Below are 13,192 nucleotides of genomic sequence, written 5' to 3'. Positions count from 1 at the left end.
GGCTACAATCCAATTTTCTTCCGCGGATGGCTTGTTTATTTAAGGGAGGGGCTGGCTTAGAGAGGCTCATCATATGGCGGTAGTCCAAAGTAGCTTCACACTGTAGCCTGGCTCCTGCTCTGAAGGGAGGGGCTGGCTTAGAGAGGATTAGGGTATGTTAGGCCCTGCTAAATTTTATTAAAAGTTAAATTTTGAATGTTTTTAATTAATTAGGATATTTTCTTTTCAATAATGAAAGGCACCCGGGGTGCTTTTTAAATGGAAAATTTTATTTTGCAAGAATAATGATACTTGTTCTCTTGTTTCTAGGATTGCTGAAGTTGTGGTTGTGCGTGGGTCCCTCCCCCTTCCACTTCTTTTCTTGTTTTAGTTTTTTACTTTCATGTTTTTATTTTAGTTTATTGTTTTTGGATGATGGAATCAGACCAGACCAGACCAGACCAGACCGGAAGGGTGATGGATGGCCGCATTGGAGGAAGTGTCCGGATACTGAGGATGCAGGGTGGTGGCCTACACTGAAGAATTTGGACTGAGTTACATAATTCCTTGGCCTGCATTTTTTTGTTGACATCACTACGAGCAGGCCCCACTTTTAAAAAAAATAAAAACCACAAACATGTTTTATTTGTGACAGTATTATACATGTATTTTGATGCATAATCCCTTGGACAAGCAGGCCCCACTTTTAAAAGCAAAAAAACATGTCACCTATTATAGTTTTTCAGTTTTCTTCAAAACAGTTTTTGCCAATGAAGGACTTTTTTTTTGAATGGTGGTGCACACATGTGTTCCACAGTGTGATTTAAAATGGTTGTTTTGTTCTTCTAAGCTTGATGTTACACCAGCTATCTTGTAGAAATGGGGTTGTTTCTTTACTGTTCTTACATTTTCACCTTGATTGATCAAAGGGTGGTTACCTTAAACTTTGAATTGTTCTGGGTGGTGTGTCTTTTAGTATGATTATGTATTAATGTTTGCCCAGACCTTGAAACAGTACTTCTCAGATTTCATTTTAAATTGACAAATGTCAGTAGGTAGGCCTCATTTAGGCCCATTGTTATTTTCATCCCACAAACTAGCCCCTACACCAATAGTTTCATGAGTCATCATTAGCTTAAGTTGCCTATAGTACGTAGGGCTCATTTAGGCCCTTTGTTGTTTTCTCATTAGGAGTTGAAACACATTTAGTTCTTAAGTTGACAATAGTAGGTAGGCCTCATTTAGCCTTAAGTTGTCCGAAGTAGGCCCCATTTAGGCCCCTTGCTGTTTTCATTCAACACATAAGTCCCTACATCACTAGATTTCACCAGTTATCATTAGAAGTTGAGGCACATTTAGTTTGAAGATGCTTTGGTTAGTTTCTGTTGTTATCAGATCCAATCTCAGATATGTTTCGGCATTCAAGTCAAGGGTGCTTTGATTTGTTTTTAGGTTTCTATTCCCTACAATTGAGTTTCAGGTGGAATTTCCATGAGTTGTCATTGTTTTTAGGGAGTTTTTTTAGGTTTTGATTTGTTGATAGATTGTGTTGATGTTTGTTTATTTGGATGTTATTGTTTATAAGATGTTCGCAAGATAAGGATCTAAGGGTGGATGGCAGAGTTATTTAGCAGTGATATAGATCTTAATCTTGCTCACATCTAGGATAGGTATTTTTAGCCTATGTTGGATAGATTATGTTGATGTTTGTTTAGATGGTTGTTGTTGTTTACTGATGCTCGCAAGATAAGGATCTAGGGGTGCAATGTAATGGCAGAGTTTTTGGCTTTATTTAGCAGTGATATAGATCATTAGACTTGCTCGCATCTAGTATAGGTATTCTTAGCCTGTGTTGGCCCTTTTAAGCCCTTTTTCCAGACCTAGAAGAGGATAGCTGCTTAATATGCCTTTATTCTTGACTTTAACCTGTCTATTGCCTATTGGCTTTGACATATTAGACACATTGGTATGGTTTATGTAGGTATTCTGACAGAGCTGAGGAGCATTTCACCCCTTTCAGGCCTACAGGCCTAGAGCTAGAGGGACTCCATCTTGATGAAGCTGAGAGGCTTTTTAGGGTAAAGGCAATGTTTATAGTTAAGGCTGTTGTGTGCTAGAGGGAAATCCAGTTAGGACTGCTTCTTATCCGAGAAATGTGTTTTTCTCTTGGGCCCAGACGTAACAAGCAGATGGCCACTGCGGTTGCGTGGAAGCCTGGGAGCTGGCACAGGAATTCGGTAGGAGACAGCCCTCCGGTGGAAATTTCCATGAGGGGAGAGGAATCCATATTAGCGAGCTACAGGAGAGGAGGAGTGTTCAGTTCAGTTTGGAGGTCAGTCCAGCGTGGTGTGCAGTTCAGCGTGGTGCTCAGAACAGCTTGGAGCACAGAACTGCTGGGAGCTCAGAACAGCTTGGAGCTCAGAACAGCTTGCAGAGAGAGAGAGGATGTCTGCTGGAGCTGCAGAATAGAGTGCAGTTCTTGAATGGAGAAAGAAGGCAGACGATTGCTGAAGATGAGGAGAGAGAAAGCAGTGCAGAGAGCATCAAAGAAGGCTGTCAGCTGGAGCAACTGAACCAGAGGCGTGGTGATGTGGTGAAGGAGGGAGAGACAGAGAGAGCCCTAATCCCACCAGAGGCAGAGAGAGAGCCCTAATCCCACCAGAGGCAGAGAGAGAAATCTTCCTTCTAATAGGTGAGGTAGTCTGAATTAGTTACACTTACACTTTATGTCTAATCTTTTCCCTTTCAGCGGAGTGTTCCTGTTATGTTTAATCCTTCTCTTTCAGCGGTGTGTTCTACCTATAGTCTTTGTCAGTTCTGTGTAAAGGTTTATATTGTACTAATAATATATGACCCCATTAATTAGTGAATTAGTGTGCATGAGTTCTTTTATGATAAAGTTATCCTGGCTTCAAGCCAGTTGCTGTTGAGCCACTGATGGATCAAAAGGGAGTAGGAGCGCTTAAATCAAGAAATAACTCAATCACATAGTGTGTATATCTTTATCCCCATACAGTGAGGGTAATCACTCCTGGTAGGTATTACTGTTTGAACAGATGTTACCCCTGATCAGGTAAGTAATAGTGAGGGAGAGAGGAGACTTGCAACCAAGGGACTAAGTTAGTACACCATCCCATAATATTATTGTAGTAGCAGACCCTTAGTGAAGAGACCTCCCACTATATATATATATGTATAGGTGTTCATAGGAATGTGGTCGTCGTTGATATGCGGCGTTAGTGAGAACGTTGGGTGGGAGACCAACGCTTATACCCACTGGATTGTGGCTTGAATAAGTGAGAACGCCAGGGAGGATACTGGCGTGTAGTTTCGCAGGATTGCGAACAGTTTGGAAAAGGGAGCATTGGGTTCTGCAGGCCCGTGTGTAGACGCACCGGATTGTGTGTCATATCTGCCCTAGGGTAGAACGGTCTGGGTCAGGGTGGCCGCGAGACCAACTGATGTGAATAAGTGTGGTGTAGGGTATGGATATCCCTAGTAATCAGTGAGTATTCTTAGTATCCCTATAGATTTAGTGGTGTTTTTAATAATATGAGCTTGTATATTGCGAGTTCCCCATCCTCAGGTAGGTACCAGGTGCCTGGATAGTTGGTCCTGAGGAGGGAAGGTGAGTACGTTCTGGCTGGGTTGGAGGGGCCCCTGGGGGCTGATCCCACCTACTCAGAAAATCCAGCCATTACAACCCCAAAACCCAAACCCAACCTTGAACCCTAAAAATACCCCTGTACCCCAAAACCCAAACTATATATATATATATATAATAACTTTAATTAATTTTTTTAAATTATTTTTAATATTTTTGAAATTAAAAAAAGGTTAAATAAAATGATATACTTACCTATACTTACGTTGTAAAGGCATGCGTTGTAAAAGCATCTGCTATGTAATATCATGCGTTGTAAAGGCATGCGTTGTAAAGGATCCTGCGTTGTAATGGTGTGCGTTGTAACGGTGTGCGTTGTAATAGTTGCGTTGTAACGGCTGTTTCCCCTGGTATGTACAAGTTTGTCACGCAAATTGCTGTTCCGTTTAAAAGCAAAAAGAGGTTCTGGCAATGTTTCTCCCCCAATGTTGAGTATCTTCCAATGGCGACGGATAGTTCTCTTTATCTCGTTGGACTCAGTACTGTAGGTATTTACAAATGTTAATCTGGAATTAGCCTCTTTCTTGATGTTAACTTCTAAAAGGCTATCGCGATTATTGTTAACAGCATGCTTTGCTGCGCGACGCACCAATTTAGCTGGATAGTCTCTTTGTAAGAGACTAGATGTCAATTTATCTGAATGTCTGCGGAAACTGTCACTGGTCGAACAGTTTCTGCGCAGCCGCAGAAATTGGCCGAACGGTAGGTTCTCCTTCAAAGCTACTGGATGGTGACATTTAAAACTCAATAATGAGTTCCTGGCCATAGGTTTGGTGTATAATTCTGTCTCCAAGCCATTAGGTGATGCAACAATAAGCAGATCCAGAAATGCTAATCTGTATTTGTCTACTTCAACCGTAAATTTGAGAAAGTTGTTACGACTGTTAAGCCAAACCAAGAAGACATTAACACTGGCTACATCTCCTCGCCAAATGACCAGGATATCGTCTATGTATCGTTTCCATAGACGTATCGACTCTCGGTAGGGGTTGTTTCCGCTCAGCACATGCTCTTGTTCGAACCCATGAACATATAGGTTTGCCAAACTTGGAGCAAAAATGCTTCCCATACTCGTACCACTGGTTTGGAGATATAAAGTGTCCTCAAATTTAAAAAAGTTATTCTTCATGGCAATCTGGGCTAATGCCATGATTAAATGCACAGGCGTAATTGAATCCAAATCCTGTTGTTCAAGCAATGCAATAATTGTATCTAATATCTCATCTTGAGGAATCGAAGTATACCACGACTACACATCGAATGAGACAAGGAGATCAGTGTCATAGTTCAACTGAAAGTCAGGTAGTAACCGCAGAACATCCTTGGTGTCCTGGAGAAACGTTGCCATTTTTTGCACCATCGGGTTGAGGAAAAAAATCCACAAATGTGAACAGAGGTTCCAACAATGAACCAATTCCTGAAAGGATCGGTCGACCCACTGGTGGTCTAGTGGGTTTATGAACTTTGGGGAGGACATAAAATATGGCATCACCGGGTGTTTAGTATGTAAAAAAGTTTAACTATGACACTGATCTCCTTGTCTCATTCCAGTGGTACGAGTATGGGAAGCATTTTTGCTCCAAGTTTGGCAAACCTATGTGCTCAAGGGTTCGAACAAGAGCATGTGCTGAGCAGTGACAACCCCCACCGAGAGTCGATACGTCTATGGAAACAATACATAGACGATATCCTGGTCATTTGGCGAGGAGATGTAGCCAGTGTTAATGTCTTCTTGGTTTGGCTTAACAGTCGTAACAACTTTCTCAAATTTACGGTTGAAGTAGACAAATACAGATTAGCATTTATGGATCTGATTATTGTTGCATCACCTAATGGCTTGGAGACAGAATTATACACCAAACCTATGGCCAGGAACTCATTATTGAGTTTTAAAAGTCACCATCCAGTAGCTTTGAAGGAGAACCTACCGTTCCGCCAATTTCTGCGGCTGCGCAGAAACTGTTCGACCAGTGACAGTTTCCGCAGACATGCAGATAAATTGACATCTAGTCTCTTACAAAGAGACTATCCAGCTAAATTGGTGCGTCGCGCAGCTAAGCATGCTGTTAACAATAATCGCGATAGCCTTTTAGAAGTTAACACCAAGAAAGAGGCTAATTCAAGATTAACATTTGTAAATACCTACAGTACTGAGTCCAACGAGATAAAGAAAACTATCCGTCGCTATTGGAAGATACTCAACATTGAGGGAGAAACATTGCCAGAACCTCTTTTTGATTTTAAACGAAACAGCAATTTGTGTGACAAACTTGTACATACCAGACCTCGTAGTTTAACCTCGCAGATTTAAAAACCATGTGGGACTTACCACCTGTACAGGGACATTTTACCTTGTGGACTATGCAAAGTCTGTCCACTGACAAAAAAATCTAAAACAGTGGGCATTGGCACAGACAGCCCTTGGATTAAAAAAAGCTTCACTAATTGCAACAGTGAAAAGGTGGTCTATTTGATTGTCTGTCCTTGCGACATGAAGTATGTGGGGATGACTTCGCGCAAAATAAAATTGCGAATTATGGAACATATGAGTACCATAAGGTGTAGGAAACAGGCTACCCGTTTGACTGCTCATTACCTTGAAAAGAACCATTGTCCAGAAGATATGGTATGGACTGTATTGGAACAGCCATTTATCCCACAGCACATCACTGACATCTCGAAGTTTCTCTTATTAAGAGAGCAAAAGTGGGTTTACAGACTCATGACGCGAAATCCACCATAAAGGGTGGTCTGATGGGATTTTTCCAGCCTATGTTTTCAATAACATACGTTCACGCATGCACCCGTTGCTGCATATTCGCCAACACAGCTATACACCGTCCTCCAGACCTTGTCTGCTCTCTTGTGTATTTTGTATCTTAGAGTAGGGGAGCGAGCAGAGAGGTCATTAAAATATTCCCCTTGACCCTCCACATACATGTTTTGTTTTCTAGTTCCATAGCAACCTGTCGGTTGCGGGTCTTCTAAATTGGTTGCAACGCACTTTCTGTTGCACCCGCTAAGCTCACCTAACATAATTGTGTGGGAATCCCTTCTGTCCACCCAGCCCTATACCCACTTTCCTTGACACTTGGTGATAACAAACAACTCCCTAAATTGTGATCATACTGATCCCTTACAAGGGTCTCATTACGCTCCAGCGTATAGCAACTCTAGATAACACACTCCATCACAGAGTCTCCATGCATGAATTATCTCCTTTTGGGACACACTCTCTTGCAGACAAGCATTATGTTGAGGTACTTGAGTCAGATCGTCCCCGGATATACATATGTTTAATGGACATTTAGAACTACTCTTCGCCATAAACCAAGTTTAGGCGTTCTTTATAATGTAAATGTTCATTAACTGTTCGCTTTACACTCTATATGACAATTGTAGGCGAGCCCTTGCCGCCCATGGGGGTTTCCAAATTGGGAGACTAAAGCTTGCGAGCTTATCACGCCCCTTTCCAGTGAGATATAGTCTATTTCACTGAGCGCATGACACACATACAGTGTCTCCCCACTAGCTACGCGCATTAATCATGATGTGCGCGAAAATGAGCATATTTTTTACAAAAAGCTCGTTTTTTCATCCATGCTAATTGGCAAAGATGTAATCCGTAACTTTCCCCTAGTTAGGTGTTTAATGACAACGTGATGACAAATTGTATATCATCCTTCGGTAAATCGGCTACTGCGCATGTGCCACAGAGCAGCGTCTCTCGCGCTCTCATTGAGCGCGTTTATCCACATGTCATCCTCAAGACATAATGGTTACTGCGCATGTGCTACAAAGCAGTGTCTCTTTTTTCTCGCGCTCCTCTCTCGCGCGCTTGCCCTCAGTTAGCAGAATTCTAAACGCCCCCCTTTTCTGCCTCACCAATTTGGTTTCCGGCAGTTATATAACACCCAAGGGCGGTTCTGACCAATACCTCCACTTCCGCTCGAGCCAAGATTGGGGGCACCGACGGACAGGTGAGTCTCCTGCTGATGCCTTCGCTTTCAGTCAGCCCCCCTCCTATACAATATAGCTTAGCAAACTCGAGCCTAAGAGTTTTGGACGGCCCCCTAAGCCCTCCATTAATGACATTATGGCTTAATATTTTTTGACTAGCCCCCTATTATGAACAATTGAGCTTAGCAAACTCGAGCCTAAGAGTTTTGGACGGCCCCCTAAGCCCTCCATTAAGGACATTATGGCTTAATATTTTTGAACAGCTCCCTACTATGGACAATCCCTGGGTTAATGATTAAGAACCCTATCTATTAGGACACACTGTGGTTTTTTGGCAGGTGCCTGGGAGTTATCAACAAACCATTCAGAGGTTATATGCTTTACACCATAGCGTTATGTTTTCTAAGTGTCTGGGTGTGGGTTGGGACTCCGGGCTGAACAGTTGGGTGACCATCACACGTCTGTTGGGTTAGTGTGTAGAGCAATTGGCTTGGACACTATAGAGTTGTGTGCTTATAGTGTTCCTTTTTCTACACCATAGAGCGGGGCCTCATACTCCCGAGCGGTCGCCGGGTGAGGTGAGGTCTTCACCCACACAAAGCTGGGTGAGTAGCATCGTGAAGAAATGCTTCATGTTGTTTAAGCTATTATGCTTGTTCATATTGCTGAATGCAAATTTCATTCAGGCAGGTGTGAGTTTTGTTGGTATCATGTTTGTGTATACACGTGGTTGCTTGTGTGTAATATAGTGTTTTGTAAACATTTTTTCCAGGAAGAAGATGTTCTTCTCTCCTTCCAGTGGGCATTCTTTGTGATGGTTCCTGGTAGATATGTAACTTTTCTAGTACATCATTTGTCCTTGTCACTCAACACTATTATTCATAGTTGCAGTAGCGTTTCTTTCCTGTGGTCCTGAAGAAAGCCGGGGCAATGCCAGTGAGGCTGAAACATGTCGACCTTCCTGCACAGCGCCATGGGGTAGTCATACTACTCGGCGTGTTTTTAATATCTGACACATAGATTGCGTTTTGAATGTTGTACAGCGCCTGTGTAGTCAATTTTAAGTTTATCACTGTTATTTTAGCACTGCACTTTAGCAAACACTACTTCACAATGGACATCACGGCTAGATTACTGACATCCACTTCTACAGAGGCACTATTTGGTCAGTTGTGATATGGAATGATCAGCAAAACATCCCACATGACGCGAAATCCACCATAAAGGGTGGTCTGATGGGATTTTTCCAGCCTATGTTTTCAATAACATACGTTCACGCATGCACCCATTGCTGCATATTCGCCAACACAGCTATACACCGTCCTCCAGACCTTGTCTGCTCTCTTGTGTATTTTGTATCTTAGAGTAGGGGAGCGAGCAGAGAGGTCATTAAAATATTCCCCTTGACCCTCCACATACATGTTTTGTTTTCTAGTTCCAGAGCAACCTGTCGGTTGCGGGTCTTCTAAATTGGTTGCAACGCACTTTCTGTTGCACCCGCTAAGCTCACCTAACATAATTGTGTGGGAATCCCTTCTGTCCACCCAGCCCTATACCCACTTTCCTTGACACTTGGTGATAACAAACAACTCCCTAAATCGTGATCATACTGATCCCTTACAAGGGTCTCATTACGCTCCAGCGTATAGCAACTCTAGATAACACACTCCATCACAGAGTCTCCATGCATGAATTATCTCCTTTTGGGACACACTCTCTTGCAGACAAGCATTATGTTGAGGTACTTGAGTCAGATCGTCCCCGGATATACATATGTTTAATGGACATTTAGAACTACTCTTCGCCATAAACCAAGTTTAGGCGTTCTTTATAATGTAAATGTTCATTAACTGTTCGCTTTACACTCTATATGACAATTGTAGGCGAGCCCTTGCGCCCATGGGGGTTTCCAAATTGGGAGACTAAAGCTTGCGAGCTTATCACGCCCCTTTCCAGTGAGATATAGTCTATTTCACTGAGCGCATGACACACATACAGTGTCTCCCCACTAGCTACGCGCATTAATCATGATGTGCGCGAAATTGAGCATATTTTTTACAAAAAGCTCGTTTTTTCATCCATGCTAATTGGCAAAGATGTAACCCGTAACTTTCCCCTAGTTAGGTGTTTAATGACAACGTGATGACAAATTGTATATCATCCTTCGGTAAATCGGCTACTGCGCATGTGCCACAGAGCAGCGTCTCTCGCGCTCTCATTGAGCGCGTTTATCCACATGTCATCCTCAAGACATAATGGTTACTGCGCATGTGCTACAAAGCAGTGTCTCTTTTTTCTCGCGCTCCTCTCTCGCGCGCTTGCCCTCAGTTAGCAGAATTCTAAACGCCCCCCTTTTCTGCCTCACCAATTTGGTTTCCGGCAGTTATATAACACCCAAGGGCGGTTCTGACCAATACCTCCACTTCCGCTCGAGCCAAGATTGGGGGCACCGACGGACAGGTGAGTCTCCTGCTGATGCCTTCACTTTCAGTCAGCCCCCCTCCTATACAATATAGCTTAGCAAACTCGAGCCTAAGAGTTTTGGACGGCCCCCTAAGCCCTCCATTAATGACATTATGGCTTAATATTTTTTGACTAGCCCCCTATTATGAACAATTGAGCTTAGCAAACTCGAGCCTAAGAGTTTTGGACGGCCCCCTAAGCCCTCCATTAAGGACATTATGGCTTAATATTTTTGAACAGCTCCCTACTATGGACAATCCCTGGGTTAATGATTAAGAACCCTATCTATTAGGACACACTGTGGTTTTTTGGCAGGTGCCTGGGAGTTATCAACAAACCATTCAGAGGTTATATGCTTTACACCATAGCGTTATGTTTTCTAAGTGTCTGGGTGTGGGTTGGGACTCCGGGCTGAACAGTTGGGTGACCATCACACGTCTGTTGGGTTGGTGTGTAGAGCAATTGGCTTGGACACTATAGAGTTGTGTGCTTATAGTGTTCCTTTTTCTACACCATAGAGCGGGGCCTCATACTCCCGAGCGGTCGCCGGGTGAGGTGAGGTCTTCACCCACACAAAGCTGGGTGAGTAGCATCGTGAAGAAATGCTTCATGTTGTTTAAGCTATTATGCTTGTTCATATTGCTGAATGCAAATTTCATTCAGGCAGGTGTGAGTTTTGTTGGTATCATGTTTGTGTATACATGTGGTTGCTTGTGTGTAATATAGTGTTTTGTAAACATTTTTTCCAGGAAGAAGATGTTCTTCTCTCCTTCCAGTGGGCATTCTTTGTGATGGTTCCTGGTAGATATGTAACTTTTCTAGTACATTATTTGTCCTTGTCACTCAACACTATTATTCATAGTTGCAGTAGCGTTTCTTTCCTGTGGTCCTGAAGAAAGCCGGGGCAATGCCCGTGAGGCTGAAACATGTCGACCTTCCTGCACAGCGCCATGGGGTAGTCATACTACTCGGCGTGTTTTTAATATCTGACACATAGATTGCGTTTTGAATGTTGTACAGCGCCTGTGTAGTCAATTTTAAGTTTATCACTGTTATTTTAGCACTGCACTTTAGCAAACACTACTTCACAATGGACATCACGGCTAGATTACTGACATCCACTTCTACAGCGGCACTATTTGGTCAGTTGTGATATGGAATGATCAGCAAAACATCCCACATGACGCGAAATCCACCATAAAGGGTGGTCTGATGGGATTTTTCCAGCCTATGTTTTCAATAACATACGTTCACGCATGCACCCATTGCTGCATATTCGCCAACACAGCTATACACCGTCCTCCAGACCTTGTCTGCTCTCTTGTGTATTTTGTATCTTAGAGTAGGGGAGCGAGCAGAGAGAGATAGACAGAGGCCATTTGCAGCGTGTGGTCTCTATAGTCTGAGATGCCTGTAATATTAAATATATGTTGCTGATTGAAACTTAAAGAGGACCTATTTTCTATCTTTTAATGTTACCTTTCAATGACCAAGCAACATCATTTAAAAATTAAAAGGTCTGACAGTGTCTACCCTCATTGGATTCAATTTCATCTATGAAACCGTTCTCGCCTTACAAATACAGGCAAATGCGCCACAAAAAGCCTAAAAACTACATATCCCATAATTATTTGGGTATTTGTGTAGTTTGATGCGTGATCACGCGAGAAGCTGCCTGAATTCTCGCACCATCGAGATCACGCAATGTTACGCAATAGGGCTTCTGGTGTTTCTATAAACAGTTGCACTCCCGGTAGTCGGTACCTCCCCGACGGCTTAGAAGATAGCCCGAGGTACCGACGGAAAGGTATGGAGACTTGCTAGCGAACTTCTACATTTTAAATTTGACGCGATTCAAGAAGGTGCCTGAAAGCGTTTGTATTGAAAATCGCAATCCAATTTGCAAAATGTCTATGCCTTCCCAGAATCAATGGGAAGGGTTTTTCTTAATTGCGATTCACAAATTGTGAATCGCAATTAAGGAAAAATACTAAATCGCTAAAAATATTGTGATTTTTTAATGCATAGCATTTTGCGATTTCTTAATTGCAATTCCTTAATTTTCGCAAGTAAGAAATCGCAAAATGTTACAATGATGCATGTGGGCGTAAGTACGATCTGAGTGCATGTAAGATATAAATTCCCGGAATACAACTATAAGGGTTTTTTTCAAAAAGCTATGTGTGAGTAATTCTGAGCGGTAGGTGCTCCTATCGATCTCATAGACAGATAGCGCTGTGGGTTTTAAATGTATAGGAAGAATAATCCACCAATGGAATTTATGTTTGGTGTTATGCTTTCTTCTTAGAGCGGTGCCTCCTTTGCTCTGAGCTTGTTGCCAGGTGGGGTGAGGCCTTTCCTCCATACTCTTGAGGTAAGGGGGATGCTTTGTGTAAATTCATTGTTTGGACATACGGGATGGTTAATAATAACCACTTGATTAATTAGGCTTAAATGTTATTTCCTTCTAAGACTCTCTGCTGCACAAACCTCTTGTTTCTCTTGTAGATTGTCTGAGAGGTTGAAGGAATTGTCACTGTGTAAAGACTATTCTACTGAGTATCCTTTTACAGCATTTATATTAATTTTTCACTGTTTGCAGTAGCAGTTATAATATAATTTAGGTCCTGATGAAAGCACTTGGTGTTCTTTTCACCGTTTAGTGCTGAAACATGTTGACCATTATACATTCATGGATGGCTATTTATTAAAACTATCCTCCTGCACTGTTTTTAACCATTGTACGTTTTCAGACAAGAATAAATTAGGCGTCTGATAACGCTTCAATTTTAGAACTCACTTCACATTTTTTGCACTGCACCTCTTTTTCCCATACACTCCATATATTATATCTGCTCACATCTGTATTTACGAACTTTGAAAACATCCTTGGGCTCCTCCATCAATAGGGTGGAGTGTTAGCCCTGTTAAAGGAGACCCAGGTGATGAAGCATGTCACCTGGAATGGTGAGTGATGGGAATCCATACAAATTTGTTGTATTTCCTGAGAAGTCTTAGTGTTGGTTTTTACATTTGTTTGCCTTTTATTTGTAGACTACGGGCTATATAGTGTGTATTGGCTATTAGTTTGTGGGGCTGCATATCCCGATTAGTCTTTAAACTTCA

The sequence above is a fragment of the Lissotriton vulgaris genome, chromosome 6, assembly GCF_964263255.1.
Source record: "Lissotriton vulgaris chromosome 6, aLisVul1.2, whole genome shotgun sequence".
In the NCBI taxonomy this organism is placed as follows: domain Eukaryota; kingdom Metazoa; phylum Chordata; class Amphibia; order Caudata; family Salamandridae; genus Lissotriton; species Lissotriton vulgaris.
The sequence above is the reverse complement of the archived record's forward strand: the minus strand, read 5'-3'. Positions refer to the sequence as shown.